The sequence below is a fragment of the Pseudochaenichthys georgianus genome, chromosome 10 (genome assembly GCF_902827115.2).
Source record: "Pseudochaenichthys georgianus chromosome 10, fPseGeo1.2, whole genome shotgun sequence".
In the NCBI taxonomy this organism is placed as follows: Eukaryota; Metazoa; Chordata; class Actinopteri; order Perciformes; family Channichthyidae; genus Pseudochaenichthys; species Pseudochaenichthys georgianus.
Genome location: NC_047512.1, coordinates 30,393,540 through 30,409,571, shown reverse-complemented (window position 1 = coordinate 30,409,571; position 16,032 = coordinate 30,393,540). Strand labels below are relative to the sequence as shown.

General features: G+C 44.7%; 1 long non-coding RNA gene across 1 annotated transcript; it reads left to right on the top strand.

The window, feature by feature from the left end:
• The first annotated feature begins 3,489 nt into the window (after positions 1–3,489).
• LOC139434620 (uncharacterized) lies at positions 3,490–4,597 on the top strand. Its single transcript, XR_011643953.1, has 3 exons — positions 3,490–3,647; positions 3,905–4,067; positions 4,437–4,597. It is a non-coding gene; the product is annotated as an uncharacterized lncRNA (long non-coding RNA).
• The last annotated feature ends 11,435 nt before the right edge of the window (positions 4,598–16,032 follow it).

Below are 16,032 nucleotides of genomic sequence, written 5' to 3'. Positions count from 1 at the left end.
AATTATTTTAACGCGATTAACGCATGTGTATTTTTTTACCTTGGCCGCCCCGTAGTTTCAGAGCTCATCGAGTTTAAAATACCATCTACAAGCCAGAGATGGAGTACTCGAGTCGGACTTGAGTGCCGATTTTCGGGACTCGTGACTTGACTCGGACTCGCACACTGATTGACGCGACTCGGACTTGGACTCGTGAATTCTCGCACAGGATGACTTGGACTCGGACTCGTGAATCCCCCCCCCCCCCACGATGACTCGGACTGGACTCATACATTGAGCTCTGACTTGGACTCGGACTCGTGAATTCCCCCCCCCACGATGACTCGGACTCGACTCGTACATTGAGCTCTGACTTGGACTCGGACTCGAGCACATTTTCTCTGGAGTCTGATGTCCTCTATCCTGTATGGCGAGTTCACGTACTGGGCCCCGCTGTTCCAGTCTAGAGATGTCTACAGACACACCCCGCATCGTGCTGTATGCTTTCACACATTCTGCTTCCACATTGGAAAAGAGCAGCGCAAAATGCTCGTTATGTGGAAACAATATAGAAGAGAAGGCTCCGTAACACATTACTCTAAGGATCGAGTTCAGACATATAGGCTGTCTTGAACACTTTCATCAGAGTAACGTGATCTAATCAATAAATAAAGATTCAGCCATAACACGAAAGCACATGGCTACTTAACATGCATAATGACATCATTTTGCATGCTAAGTAGCCATGTGCTTTCTGGGGCTAAATCTTTATTGGTAAACTGATTTAACCCGTAAAAGTTCCTTCAAAATAATAAGTAAAAGTGCAAAACGAAAACTTTACCATAGGAAAATATTGGCATACAAATATAATCACTTCTCTAAAAGGTAACTCATTTTAAATATAGTTTATTTATATATAATAATATTAGAAATAAGCTTTATATTTGTATAGCACCTATTACAAGACTTGTAGCCAAACTCGCTTCACAGCAGTTCAATAGACAGGATAACAGCAATGTAGAGGAGCAGCTACATTTCAAAACATATATCCACGAAGATTAATACATGAAGACTTGTGACTCGGACTTGACTTGGACTCTTCTTAAGTGACTCGGAATTGGACTCTGACTCGAACACGGGTAATGATGATTCGGACTCGACTTGGACACTCCTTGGGTGACTCGGACTTGGACTCGGACTCGACTACGACTCTCCCTTGGTGACTCGGACTTGGACTCGAAGAGTGGTGACTCGAGGGTGACTTGGACTTGTGAATTGGTGACTTGACTACAACACTGCTACAAGCTGATGCTGACAGCCCTGCTCCTGCCGCCCGCTTGTGGCAGACCACACTTCCACGCTCACCGGCAGGCACCGACTGGCCATCTGGAGGACCGAGAGGGTGTGTGTATCAGGGTTTCCGCTAGGATTTTTTTCTCGCCGGTCAAATGTCCGGGCAGAACTTATTTTACCGGACTAATTTGAAACTTACCGGTCATATTTCAATAATAATAATAATAATAGTTCTGTAGCAGAGTTTCCATTAGCAGGTAATTACCGGACTATGAGCAGATATGCTTCAGTTTAAAACTCAGTTCACGGTCTCATTTTTATATTGCTTCAGTTTATAATCGTAACAGATCGAAAAATTCAGATTCATTTTTCAATAAATGATTCCACAACATAATTATTACATTCAAACAAACTACTTGTAGTAGATAACGTACATTATTCAGAAGTTTACATCAACTTTGAATAATAACACGGGAGAAACGGAGCCTCTCTTTTCCCCTCTCTCTCCTGACAGCACGTCAGTTTCTCATGCAGCTCCTGCAGCTCGCTAAACAGAGGGCGGGGCTTCAGGTGCTCATGCAGAGCTGCGTGTCTCGGTCAGACTCAGCAGCTGATCTGATCTCTCTCTCGCGTCCTGTTACACTTCACTCGCGTTCATGTCCATATGGATCAGATCCAGCTCTCCTGATCGGCCTTTATAGAGAGCACCGATCAAACTATTAAGAGTGAATATCGGCCGATAATGACCGGCGGCCGATCGATCAGAGCCTCCCTAATTATTACCAGACATTTTGACCGTCAGGTTTTGAATTTACCGTTTTTTAATAAATTTTACCAGCTAAAAACCGGTAATTACCGGCTAACGGAAACCCTGGTGTGTATGTGTGGTCCGAGCGAGCGAGAGAGAGACCTTACGTGCATTGTTGTTGTTAGCATCTGGTGCTAGCTAGCTGCACTAACGGATATAAGGAGCTGTTTAAATGAAAACAGAGGAGCGACATTTTGCCACAACTGCGCCGAGCACTTGACTTTATGCAGGAAGCCAGACAGTGGGACATTGTACGAAAAGTCAGCACACTCAGCAACATGATTGCAGCTCCGGTTCGAGCATATGCCTTGAGTTGCACATAGCTCCAACGCGCGCGCAGCAGACACACACACACACTTTGTATTGTATTATTGTCTTCGTACGCTTTTAACACACCATCGTAGCGATGTGTCAGGTGACTGATCAGGTTCGAAGTATTAGGGAGCGCTGGATTTGTGAAGAACTCCCCTCTTCCTAAACCACTAATACCACAGTACTGGCAAAACGGGAGGAGCCGAGTGAAAAACAAGCGCCCCTCATCCCAATCCACCCACACCGCAGTATTTTTTCTTTTTTTTTACCCAAAAAATATATTGTATATTATCGGGGCTATTAATACTGGTATCGGGTTTATCGGGATGACGTCATAATTCCTAATATCGGGCCGATAATTATCGTGCATCCCTAAAAAACATGTCTGACTTTCTCTTCATGTTCTGCTGATTCACATTACACACAGCAGAGATTAATACATTACATTAGGCCAGCATGTCAACATGAGCTAACGTTAGCTTAGCATGCTAAACACACATAAGCACATCCCACACATCACATCAGACACTATATAAACCTAGGACACCGTCTGGAGCCAGGTTCCACTTGTATTGAGTGGGAAAGCTGTATTTCTGCCAATATTTCTAATTTAATTTGGGGTTAAGTACATAGTCAGAATAAGTGAGACATGGATTTTACTGCTGTTACACAGCTATATGCCATACATGTTTGCATACATTCACAGTCAATATTGATTCACTATGATAGCTCTCTAATGGCGCATTTCCACTGCAGCGGGTAGCCCCGTTTAAGCGTCCTGAACCGTCCTCAAGCGGCCAGGCCAGTTTTTGGTGGCATTTCCATATAGCCTAGTACCGGCTAGCGGGTACTTTTTCCCTCTTTTTCCGGCCCCATAAAATCGTGGTTCTATCAGACCAGGCCAGGGCTGTGACGTCAACACTCGACTGCTGATTGGTCAGAGAGAATCGTCACAAGATTGCGCGCGAGATCATCCCTCGCGTCACATATATCAAGAAGCAAGCTTGCAGCATTTTGTAAACGGAGGAGCTACAAAAATGGCAACGTCGAAGAAAAGCACATCGTGGTCGACCGAGGACGTGACGACGTTCCTTAATCTCATTGGGGATGATAAAATCCAGCGGGATCTCGACGGAACAACGCGAAATGTGAAAGTGTTCCAGGATGTCTCTGCACAGATGTCCGAACGCGGATTTTCGAGGACTTTCCTGCGATGTAGGGAAAACGGCAACGGCTTTACTGGAGTCCCTGCAAGGTACGCTCACTTCTAACAAAGAAGTCTATTTTATCCTTACATTAATGTTCGACAACCCGTGCTTTTATGGAGCCCCGAAGAGCTACATAGCTAGCTAAGGCAGATAGCCTAGGCAGATAGCCTTAGCTAGAGCTATTGTTTGCTAACAGCATATGTGCCATTGTTTACGTTGAGTTTTTCTTTTCTATAGTTGTTGTTGCTATTTAGTATTGTGCTGCAGTAGTTTGTGGAATTATCAAGTCATTTTGCTGTTCTAGATGATTACATTGGGACTCGTGAGGAGGAACATTCCCGAACAACGGTTGATGGCGGTTCCGTCCACATCGTCATCGAATCCAGAACGGACCCCAGCCGAAGAATCGACACCAACTCAACCACCAACACCGAGTGCCATCACGACACCGCAGCGTGTGGTTCTAGGTAAGAAATAGAAATGGCAAAGCGACTGGAATTGTGTTTTGTCTTTTTAAACCTTGGATCATCCATCGTCAGTAATTAAAATAAGCTATACCACTGTGTGGAAATGCTCTGTTTCAAGTAAAGTCTTAGCTAGTAAGCAGCTAGTACAGTTGTGTGTGACATCCTATCATATACATATATTTATATTCATTATCAACAGGCTGGACATAATGTAATTCACTTTCACAATCATTGTAAACATCTAGGGCCAGAACATTCTTTAGTTCACCTTACTGTTCTGTTTATACATGTTATTCTTATATCCTTGTGTGACCTGTACCTGTCCTGTGTGTTTTCCTTATTGCTAATTATTATCTTATTGTCACCCAGGCAAGAGGAAACGAGGAGGAGAGGATCGGGCCCAGCAGGAACGGCACCATGACTGGGCAGCCGACGTGGCCCGTCTCCTCCCTGATACTTCAAAAAACCTTAATAGTTATTGTACATATTATATATTTTTTATCTAGTTAATTTTTAAATGCAACATTTGTACTTCCTTGTTTATTTATTTTCTTTCAAATGTTCATTTTATATTTACAATTCCATGTATATTTATGCTGGCTGCAATACAGTTTTACATTTTTTATTTGTATTGTTTAATGGCATGCCTTTTTGATACAACATTTGTATTTTTATACTGCCATCAATAAAGTACTTCTTTGACTTATCTTATCTCTTGTTGATAATGAATGGCACCCAACATAAAAAAATCATAAACATACATGAATGTATAAAGCAATAACAAACACCATCAGTTAGGAAAAAGCCCCTTACTTTTAAGAGATTTAAAGCAAGAAATTGAGTTTTCTAGCTTGAGGTCCTCCTCAAACATTATTACATGTTTATTTTGTAATGGTATTAAGAATACATGATAAATACATAATACATGTAGAAATTGCTCAATTGTAATACCCTCGTTCTACTAGACTCAAACAACACATTCCTTATATATTTCAAAGATGAGAGAACAAAATAAACCTATAACCCATTCAAGCAAGCTTTTAACATGTCTAGAAGAAAGATTGAGGTTATATTTAATATATTATTTTATGTTGTTGATACTTTAGTCTCCATCCATGTTTACAATTGTCCACACTATTTTACACTTGCATTTATGAATATAGTTTTGCTGTGTTTTACACTTTAGTATTTATGTTTATAGTTAGCTTTGATATTCGCTTAATTTATTAACCAGCCATTCAGTAGTAAACCAATGGTACATTTTGTGATGGAAACCTCTGTGCAGCAATGCAGAGCCAAGGCTCAGGAAAGGATGGAAGCAGTAGCAGCTTTAGTCAAACACCGATATTTATTGAGAGTAGAATACGGCCGGAGAGATCACAGAGTATATCACACTTTCATGTGGGCCACCTAGCAAACTCTCAAGACAAAGAGTCAAACCATGGATCTGTATATCCATAAGGGAGGGACCTAAAAGCCCGCTCTTCCTACCTTAATCATTACCAGACATTGGAACAAAGACCAGTTTGTGTTACAAACTCAAATGATCCAACCTTCTCCCCCACAGGAAGGCAGAGGACCTCTTGACCTGTGTCCTCCTCAAGTTACAGGCAAGAGCATATGCGACTCCACGAAAAGCATATCTTTGTAAATTAACAGTTTCTCAGAAAAGCTGAGAACCTCTAGACACAGAGAGATCGGATTGAAATGTTCTCTGACACATTTGTATTATGTATTTAAAATCTACCAGCCACTGTTATGTTTTACCAGCATTTGGCTGATGGTTGGTGTTCATTTCCATCCCTGGCGTGAGTGTGTGTATATTTTATCAGAAAACAAAGCATATTAATAATTATTGCATTTGTCTTTCAAATATGTCAGGAAAGAGGCAACTAAGCATTCTTTCATGCTTTCAAAACAATCAGCTCCCTAAAAAGGTGGCCAGGTCAGAGGACACTGTAGTGGAGGCAGTAGTGGAGGCAGTAGAGGAGGCAGTAGAGGAGGCAGTGGAGGAGACTGGGGAGAACCCATTGGAAATAGAGAAAAGGAGAGGATTATGTGGAGCAGCCACATATAGGTGTTCCTTTAAGAAGGAGTGGTCAACTCGATGGCCATACATCACAATGGGAACCACCAGCTCTTTCTACTGGTGCTCAGTGTGCAGACAAGAGAACTCCTGTGCTCATCAAGGCGTGAGGGACATAAGCAGGCATGTGGAAGGCAAGGGACATCGGGCCAAAGAACAGTCTCTAAACTCAGTCAGCATTGCACAGTTCTACGTGCCAGAAACTTCTGTTGGAGGCATGAGTGTACAAGAGGCCAAGGTACATACAGTACAGTGTAGCACAGGAAAACTAAAAAGCTGGCGGCAATGTTTGATGAATTACATTTCTCTTCAAATGTATGGTCATATTACCTTGAAAACGTATTTAAGGTTATGAGGTATGTAATCAGTTGTTTCTGTTGCAGACCAGGAGGGCTGAGGTGAAGGTTGCTGTTGCAATGGTGCAGCACAATGTTCCCTTTGCCGTTCCTGACCATTTCAGCCCCTTGTACAAAGAATGTTTTAGAGACTCCCCTACAGCTCAGGGCTTTAAGAGCGCAAGCACAAAAACAACGTGCCTCGTAAATGAAGCAGTGGCACCTCATTTTCAGAAGGAACTGGTGATGAAGATGAGAGAGAATCCCTTCACACTTGTCACAGATGGCTCGAATGATACTGGCACCTCTGTTGTTTCCCCGACCCGGACTGCAAGGAATCTGGGTGTGACCCTGGATAACAACCTGTCCTTCACTGCAAAAATCGCTGCTACAACCCGCTGCTGCAGATACACGCTTTTCAACATCAGGAAGATACGCCCCCAGCTGACCCAGAAATCGACGCAGGTTCTGGTCCAGGCTCTCGTCACCTCACGCCTAGACTACTGCAACTCCCTCCTGGCTGGTCTACCTGCATGTGCCATCCGACCTCTGCAGCTCATTCAGAATGCAGCGGCTCGTCTGGTCTTCAACCTTCCTAAATGTTCCCACACCACTCCGCTGATTCCTTGTGCATCACCAGTGGGCGGAGCTGTGGCACCGCTGAAGTGATCTACACAAAAATCAATGACACCTTGCAGGAAAATGACATCCCTTGGAGAAATTGTGTAGGTCTCTCTATTGACAATGCCCCTGTAAATACAGGTGCCAGAAATTCAATCTCAGACAGAATGTTGAAGGAAAATGGCAGTATTTACATCCATGGATGCCCCTGTCATATCATCCACAACACTGCCAAACATGCGGGGCAGAAGTTTATGGAAGTAAGTTCAAACATGTACACTCTATATTACCAATCCGTTAAGCCCAATGCCATGTAAAACAGTTTGATGATAGTGTTGCAATAGATACTTGAATTCATGTATTGCAGATATCCGGATTTGATCCAGAGGATCTGACCGTGGACTGGTTTAAAGGAAGCACCAACCGTAAAGGTTACCTGGCAGGTTTGTGATTCAACCAGCTCTACTGTTATACAACAAAATGCAGACATTTTTAATTTGTTTACTGTTGATGTTATGTTTTATATTTTCCAGAATTTTGTGAATTCCATGAGAACGAGTACATGGAAATGCTGCTGCACATTTCAGTGCGATGGTTAAGCCTGGAGAGGTGCATCACACGAATTCTGCGACAGTATGGGCCACTTACCAGCTATTTTAAGTCTTTAAGTATGTTGTTTGTTTCATTGACAGTAATACAGGTGCATTATGCTGCGTTCACACCGGACGCGATGCGACGTTTGGGGGCGGCGCGATTACATGTAAAGTCAATGCAGAGACACGATCAGATGCGAATTCGCTCCGACGGCGTGCATGAAGCGGTGGACGCGGCGCGAATCACGCGATTGAAGGGGGCCGCGTCAAACGCGAGAGTTACATTTTTTCAACTCGGGCGTCAAATTCACGTGATGCGTTCTCGCGGAAGCCAATCAGCGGTGAGGATCTCAGCCTGCCGTCACTGACGTTCAACCAGAAAACATCAGCCATTAGCTGTTAGCAGTTAGCACACAGAGATCACAGCTACTCATATCTGTTCAGAAACTGTACAAAAGTTAAACAAGAACAAACCACAGACTGTCTGTGTCATGGCGAATACAGTCACTGATTTATTTATGTCTGTAGGCCGTTGTTATGAGTGTGGAGTGAGCATATACAACGTTAGCTTAGCCTGGTCGACCCAATCTCCATTCAGAAAACAAGCATTTTAAAAGGTTTTTCGCCTGCCGTCTGTCTGCAGACTCGTCAAGCATTAATTCATGGTTATTACTAACCGGTATCAGTATGTTGTTACGTCGGCATAATTTAGAAACGTGTATTACAATTTAATCACGGTAAAATATGTTCATTTTGTTGTAGTTGTAGCTCCCAGCGCGTCTTGTTTGAATGATGCGAGTAAACACAGCTGGCAGCCGCGGTGAAACGCGAGCGACTAGAGCGATGCGATTTAGAGCAGGGGTGGGGAACCTTTTTCCTCTCAAGGGCCATTTCAATTTTTTCAACATCCTCCGAGGGCCGTACAAATTATTGACCTCTGCTTAAAAATCACAGCCCACTCATTTGGCCGTTCTTTCATGCTGTGCAAAGAAAAAGCAACCTCTTAGTCCAGATATCTTGCCATGACTCACGCATGCATGCACGTGCACGGTGTGGCATGACCACCAAACAGAAAGATATGGACACAAGATGTGTGCAAATGTATTTAGTTTCCTATTCATGTGGACATTATTTAAGTGGGGGGGACCTAACCTCCTCCAGGGGAGTCCGGGGGGCATGCTCCCCCGGGAAGATTTTTTTTTTAAATATTGAAGTTAAAAGCATCAATCTGGTGCACTTTGAGAGCAAAATGAAGAGATCTATGGATACATCTCTCAACACCCAGATGAAACGGAACTGAAAGCAGATTTACTTTTTCTTTATGGATATTTTACAAATCACTCTCCTTTCAAACTCTATTCTTGTTTATTAATAACAACTTTTGTTTACTGTCATATAGTATTTTATAGCCTACCTGTTTACTTTATTCTCTTATTTTTTGATAACTATAATGATCATATAAAGATGTGCCTTTACCTCACTGGTTGGAGAAAAAGCTTCTTATATTCGTTAGCATAGCTAGCTAACCAGATGCTAATAACAACAAAGTTATTGACTGTATGATCAGCATGACAGATGAACAGATCGCCACTGGGCTTACAACTAAAGACACAGCCACGCAGAAACTGCGGCATGTGTACGGATTTATGGGTACTGCAATTTTTGAAGTCCCGTAGCGGCGTTCTGGTGCTCTCCGTCAGAACTCAGTGTGCATTTTGACCCTGTGCTGACAAGACCTGTTGCCGCAGCATCCACTGTAAGTAATCTTGTTTAACTAGACTGCTCTATTTCAGTTATTCTACTCTGTATAACTCTTCTGTATTTACTGTACCAAAAAAGGGCGCTTTTGAGAGAATTTAAATCTCAGATCTGATCACCTGAAACTCTCACAGGTCTCAGTATCTATCTCGGCTGCATTTAAATAGGCACGCCCTGTCAGCTATCGCCCATCAGCTGTTGAGAGTTAACTAATTAGAGGGGCGTGGCACCATAGCTGTGAGAACTCAGCAATCAGGTGTCCATTTAGGCAGCTCTTTCTTGAGCGTCAGCGTCAGACAGCCGAAGACCGACAAAGACATTAGAGTCCTGCGGGAGTCACGAGGGAGGCAAAGAGGAGGCAAATCCTACTCTGATTGAGCTAAGTATCGCTGGTGGCCTATTTTTCTTTTCCTTAGCTTTCTAGCCCCTCATGCTATAATCATGTGTGTTTTCTCCATTCCTGTTCATGTGTCTTCTCGCAATTATCACTGGCCCCGTGTATCTCCTAATCGCTATAACCGGCCCGCTCTCGTCTATCCCACGTGCTCCACTGAGATCCAGCATCTAGTTTCAGGCGGCCTGTGGAACTGCCAGTCAGCTGTTCCTAAGGCTGACTTCATCTCTGGCTACGCCTCCCTGCAGTCTCTGGATTTCCTTGCTCTCACTGAGACCTGGATTACTCCATCCAACACATCCACCCCAGCAGCTCTCTCCACAGCATATTCCTTCTCCCATACACCCAGACCCACTGGCAGCGGAGGGGGCACTGGTCTCCTGCTCCCTCCCAAATGGAGCTTTTCCCTCTTCAAGCTACCTAACTTCACTCCTTCCACCTTTGAATTCCATGCCGTCACAGTGACCCATCCTATACAACTAACCATTGTTGTTCTCTACCGTCCACCAGGCGCCTTGGGGGACTTCTTGGAGGAGTTAGATCATCTCCTCACACACATCCCTGAAACTGGCCCTCCCGCTGTACTTCTCGGAGACTTCAACCTCCAGACGGGGAAGATAGACGAACTAACATCTCTGTTATCCACCTTTGCTTTCTCACTGTCTCCCTCCCCACCAACTCATAAAGCTGGCAATGTCCTTGATCTCATATTCTCAAGGAACTGCACTACTTCTAACCTCTCTGTAAACCCGCTCCACACATCCGATCACTTCTTCATTTCATTCTCTTTACCCCTTTCAAAACATAACAAACTAATCTCTTCGCATCCTGCACTTGTCCGCCGTAACCTCCGTTCCCTCTCCCCCTCTACCTTTGCCTCATCGGTGCTCTCAGCCCTCCCTTCCTCTGACTCGTTCCAACTCCTGCCTCCAAACTCTGCTGCAGAAACTCTCCTCTCTACTCTCTCCTCCTCTCTGGACTCTCTCTGTCCTCTCACATCTCGGCAGGCTCGTCAGTCCCCTCCTGCTCCCTGGCTAAATGACGCACTGCGTGCTAATAGAACCGTCCTTAGGGCAGCTGAGCGGAAATGGTGGAAATCCAAACACCGTGACGACCTCCTAATCTATCAGGCTCTCCTCTCCTCTTTCTCTGCTTCGATCTCTCAGGCAAAAAGCACTTTCTTTCAAGATAAGATCAAATCTTCTTATTCCAATCCTAAAAAACTATTTTCCATCTTCTCCACCCTCTTGGATCCTCCCAAGGCCCCTTCCCCCTCCTCCCTTCTGTCAAGCGACTTTGTTAATCACTTTGAAAAAAAGGTTGACGATATTCGCTCTTCTTTTTCTAACTCACCTCTACTCACCGCTGGATCACCTGAGCCACCTTCAACCGGCACACTAACCTCCTTTTCCCCTCTCTCTCCATGTGAGGTTCTTACCCTCGTTACCTCTGCCCGCCCTACCACCTGTCCTCTGGACCCTATCCCTTCAAACCTCCTTCAGACTATCGCTCCTGATATTCTACCGTTTCTCACCCATTTCATCAACACTTCTCTAACTTCTGGTCACTTTCCAAACCGTCTCAAGGAGGCAAGAGTAAACCCTCTCCTGAAGAAACCCACTCTCAACCCGTCTGATGTTATAAACTACAGGCCTGTCTCTCTCCTCCCGTTCCTGTCTAAAACACTTGAACGCGCTGTCTTTAAACAACTCTCCTGCTATCTCCATCAGAACAACCTTCTGGATCCGCACCAGTCTGGTTTCAAGGCAGGTCACTCCACAGAAACTGCCCTCATTGCTGTCACTGAGGAACTGCACACTGCTAAAGCAGCCTCCCTCTCCTCTGTCCTCATCCTGTTGGACCTGTCTGCTGCATTCGACACGGTGAACCATCAGATCCTCCTTCGCACTCTCCAAGAACTTGGAGTTTCAGGCTCTGCACTTTCCCTCCTCACCTCATACCTCAAAGACCGCACCTACAGGGTAACTTGGAGAGGGTCCGAGTCCGACCCTTGTCAATTAACTACAGGGGTCCCTCAGGGCTCTGTTCTTGGTCCCCTCCTCTTCTCCCTGTACACAAACTCGCTCGGATCTGTCATTAGCCCGCATGGTTTTTCATACCACTGCTACGCTGACGACACCCAACTAATTTTGTCCTTTCCCCGCTCAGAGACCCAGGTCGTCGCATGCATGTCTGCTTGTTTAGCTGACATCTCTCAGTGGATGTCCGCTCATCATCTCAAGCTCAACCTTGACAAAACTGAAGTGCTTTTCCTTCCGGGAAAAGATTGTCCCTCTCTTGACCTGACTATCAACATCGGCACCTCTGTTGTTTCCCCGACCCAGACTGCAAGGAATCTGGGTGTGATCCTAGATAACAACCTGTCCTTCACTGCAAACATCGCTGCTACAACCCGCTGCTGCAGATACACGCTCTACAACAGCAGGAAGATACGTCCCCAGCTGACCCAGAAAGCGACGCAGGTTCTGGTCCAGGCTCTCGTCACCTCACGCCTAGACTACTGCAACTCCCTCCTGGCTGGTCTACCTGCATGTGCCATCCGACCTCTGCAGCTCATCCAGAATGCAGCGGCTCGTCTGGTCTTCAACCTTCCAAAATTCTCCCACACCACGCCGCTCCTCCGCTCCCTTCACTGGCTTCCGGTAACTGCTAGAATCCACTTCAAGACACTGGTACTTGCGTACCATGCTGCGAATGGATCTGGCCCTTCCTACATCCAGGACATGGTTAAACCGTACACCCCAGCACGTGCACTTCGCTCTGCATCAGCCAAACGACTCGTTGCACCCTCGCTGCGAGGGGGACCCAAGTTCCCATCAGCAAAAACACGTGGATTTGCTATCCTGGCTCCAAAATGGTAGAATGAGCTCCCCATTGAAATCAGGACCGCAGAAAGCTTACACACCTTCCGGCGCAGACTGAAAACTCATCTCTTTCGACTCCACTTCGAGCGATAGAATGACTAACAAAGAACTACTAACAAAGCACTTATATACTAATAAAGGACTGGCTTATCTAAAGCCAGTTGAGTAGCACTTGAAACGATTGGCTCTTTGAAACCTGATGTTCTTATATGATTCTGTTTTATTCAAGGTTGTGTCTTCCTGGTCGAATGTACTTATTGTAAGTCGCTTTGGATAAAAGCGTCAGCTAAATGCAATGTAATGTAACTGCAACCCTGTCAGATGAGACATATACCACGTGATGACACGTTAGGCTCGTGTTGTGTTCAAGGACCATGACCGTTGCCAAGAAAAACAGGCACTCGCTTGTTTAATTATTTTGCGGTCTAGATTTCTTTAATTGTTTGCGTGTGTTTATAAATTACCTCGAGGGCCATACCAAATGGTCTCGCGGGCCGTATACGGCCCTGGGGCCGGAGGTTCCCCACCCCTGGTTTAGAGCGAAGCGAATATTCGCATTGCGTCCGGTGTGAACGTAGCATTACACCAGACTAAATGTGTACTTTTAAGCACTGACTGTGTTTATTTACAGATGAGAAACAACCAAGATTTAGAAGGCTGGTGGATGCATTTTCCAACCCCCTGACTGAAGTCTACGTACTCTTCTATCAAGCGATGCTGCCAGTGTTCACCCTACTGAACCTCCTCCTCCAGAGAGAAAGGTCTTCCATCTTTCAGCTCCTCAAGAGGTAAAATGCAAGGGTTAGGCCATCCTGCTGCCAAATACAGTATGTCTGCTTGAATTGGCTGATATGTCCTTTTTCAAGTAATACATGGAAATGTTTTATGAACTACAAATTTGCAGATGACAAAGTTCATCAAGAAACTGTGTGCGAGGTTCATGAAGCCGTCAGCACTACAGGGCCGACAAGTCCATGACATCCTCTACAAGGACCCACTAAACCAACTGCCAGGTAAAAGTTTCATATAAGGAGATACACCTGTATTCTCATTGACCTCAAATATACTTTTTGGGAAGATTGTTGTTATTGGGCGAGTTGGGTGATATCTCTGTTATGGCTGTTAAAAAGCATAAATGTGTGTAGGCATACCATGCTTGTGTAGTTTATGGGTACAATTGTATGCTTACATAGAGGGATACCTTCAATCACTTGCACTTATTGTGCACATAGTGCTCAAAACTAGACAGACTGAATCTATACACTGACTGTTTGTCTAGTTTTGAGTTAAATTGCCAAGTGAAATCCCTGTCTCTACCTGATGCATATTGTTGAAACTACCTGGACTTAATTTGCTTCTCTATCTCTTTCTGTTCTCTGTCTGGTAGGAGAAAAACTAAATGTTGGCTTCACCACCAGAGCTACCCTCAATAGGCTCCTTGAGGCTGGAGACATCACACCTCAGGAGGTGCAGCTATTCCAACAGGCAGCACTGGCATTTCTGGTCAGGGCTGTGGAGTATGGCATCAATAAACTTCCTCTGAGGCATACACGATTTGTGGATGTGCAGCAGAGGACTGAGTGTGGGGTGGAAGATGCCCTATACTTAATAGACAGGTAAGGGTTTCCACATTTTCCAGGATTTCAATACTTTGATTGAATACATTAATCAGTTCTTTACACATGGTGCTCTTTTTAGATTTCAGGAACTACTACCTTTCCATGGGCCGGAGGAACAGGACAAGGTGTGTGAGGAGTGCCTGGAATATCAGCTGATGGATATCCCCATGCCCCAAGATCACACCACCTTTAATGTTGAGGAGTTTTGGGGGAGTATGTCCTCAATCAAGTGCAAGGTAAGACATATTTGGCACCACATGACATACACATAATCAATTTAAATCAAAAGCAAAGCATTTGAGTAATAGAGTCTCTTGGTTCCTTTTTTTAAAGGTGACCGGTTTGAGCCAGTTTGGGAGGGATACTGTCCTCCATCATGACAGTGAAGATGGCAGGCCTGGAACCAAACTGTTTCAGATGGGAGCCACCAACCCCAGTGCTGAAGGCCTCAAAAACTGCCACCAACACCTACAACAAAAAACACACACACACACACACACACACACACACACACACACACACACACACACACACACACGGGTTTTTATGTAATAGCCAGACTTTTCCCCTGAACGGGCTCGGTGGTGGTTTAGATGGGCTACCCTTGCCTGAGGTTCTACAGCTATGGGAGTTGGGTCAAAGTACTCTAAAAAAATCTGAAAATCAGCTCACTTTAGATAGCTGATACACCCTTTAGAACGGTTACACATACCACCCAATTATATTGTGGTATACACAGACATTTGTCTTTTGACAAAAGTGTGACTTATAAAGACCAAACAAACACTATGGGGTCTTTAAAGGGACGATAAGGCCACTCCCACAACCCTCCAAATTTACATACATACACGACAGGACACAGCATTATGGGAGCAGTCATTTTAATTGTAAAAATAAAGTAGTATTAACTCTAAACAAATGTATTGGTTTGAGAAAACACATTAAAGTCAAACAGCTACACAGGCAGAGACATACAGATCGACAGACAGAAAGACAGCTTACAGACAGACAAACAGAGAGACATACAGATCGACAGAGAGAGGGCTTACAGACAAAGAGACATACAGATCGACACACAGAGACAGCTTACAGACAGACAAACACCTACACAGACAGAGAGACATACAGATCGACACACAGAGAGACAGCTTACAGACAGACAAACACCTACACAGACAGAGAGACATACAGATCGACAGACAGCTTGCAGACAGAGAGACACACAGAGACAGCTTACAGACAGACAAACAGCTACACATACAGATCGACAGACAGCTTACAGACATGCAGACAAACAGCTACACAGACAGATCGACAGCTTACAGACAGATCGACAGCTTACAGACAAACAGCTACACAGACAGATCGACAGACAGCTTACAGGCAGACAAACGGCTACACAGACAGATCGACAGACAGCTTACAGACAGACAAACGGCTACACAGACAGAGAGACATACAGATCGACAGAGAGACAGCTTACAGACAAACAGCTACACAGACAGCTTACAGGCAGACAAACAGCTACACAGACAGAGAGACATACAGATCGACAGACAGCTTACAGACAGACAAACGGCTACACAGACAGAGAGACATACAGATCGACAGACAGCTTACAGACAGAGAGACAGACAAACAGCTACACAGACAGACAGACATACAGATCGACAG